A 1364-nucleotide genomic window follows, 5' to 3' on the forward strand; every position below is an offset into this window, starting at 1 on the left:
AGTTAATAGCTAATCATTAGAACACAAACTAGCTACAATAAAGATTAACTTAAAATCCTATGTGACATGACTGTCTAATTTGACAATTAGTTTACCATTGAAGAGGCTATCCAAAAACTACTCTATTAATGATAGATAAATATTAATTACATCTATTTACGCGATTTAATAATGAATTTCCAAATTTATTCCATTTTAGGAAATACATTTTATGCTTATATGCAGCTCTGAGTGCTATATATATCATTATCCTTACCAAAAAAAAAAAAAAAATATCATAAAAATAATTCCACTGTGATTCAAGTCTTTTAAGTCCTCAAGAATAATCCATATTACTTCATTTAATAATGAGAAAATACAGGACAATTAACTAAACTAAGCTTAATTACAAAATAATTTTGTAAAGTAGACGCATGACAAAACTATTAACCACACTAAAAAATACAATTTGTAAAACGCTGTCTGGGATAGCGTTTTACATGTTGACTTTTATTTTTTTAATTTCGTAATATCTGATTTATTTTCTAAACTAAAAAAATTGAATATGTAAAATGCTGTTTGGGATAGCGATTTACATATTGACTTTTTTTTTTAAAGAAAAAATAACCAAATTTCTGATTTAAAAATATAAATAGATAAGTTAGTGAAACGCTGCCTCAGACAGCGTTTCAGTAACTTATTTTTATTTTATTTTTTAAAAAAACAAATCAGAGACTCCACGTTCTCCATTGAAGCAGCAACCATAGTTCCTTCCTTCTTATCATTATAGGGTTCAGCAAATTTCATAGTTTCTTCCTATCATTATAGGGTTCAGCAATGCATTAGCAACCAAATTTGATTCCTCCAAAATTAGGCTCGAAAAAATCACAAATTTTAGGGAAAAAGGTCCAATTTCATAGCTCCTTAATATTGACTGCAAATTCGATTCAAAAGTAAACTATGCTCGAAAAATCAAAATTGATCATCTTTCAATAATTGATCTTACCGTCAATAAAATGATAAACCCTGGAATGTTGTAAGGGTTGCTACTTCAATGGAGAACGTGGAGTATGCTTCAATGAAGAATGTTGTAATGGTTGCTGCTTCAATGGAGAACGTGGAGTATGCTTCAATGGAGAACGTGGAATATCTATTTTTTTTTTTAAAATATAAATAAAAATAAATTAGTGAAACATTGTCTGAGGCAGCATTTCAAGAACTTATTTATTTTTTTCAAATCAAAAATTTGGTTTTAAAAAAAAAAAAGTCAATATGTAAAACGCTGTCTGGGACAACGTTTTACATATTCAATTTTTTAGAAAATTTTAAATCAGAAATTACGAATTTTTTTTTAAAAAAACAAGTCAACATGTAAAACGCTGTCC

This window comes from Chenopodium quinoa, unplaced genomic scaffold (assembly GCF_001683475.1).
Source record: "Chenopodium quinoa cultivar QQ74 unplaced genomic scaffold, ASM168347v1, whole genome shotgun sequence".
NCBI classification, from domain to species: Eukaryota; Viridiplantae; Streptophyta; class Magnoliopsida; order Caryophyllales; family Amaranthaceae; genus Chenopodium; species Chenopodium quinoa.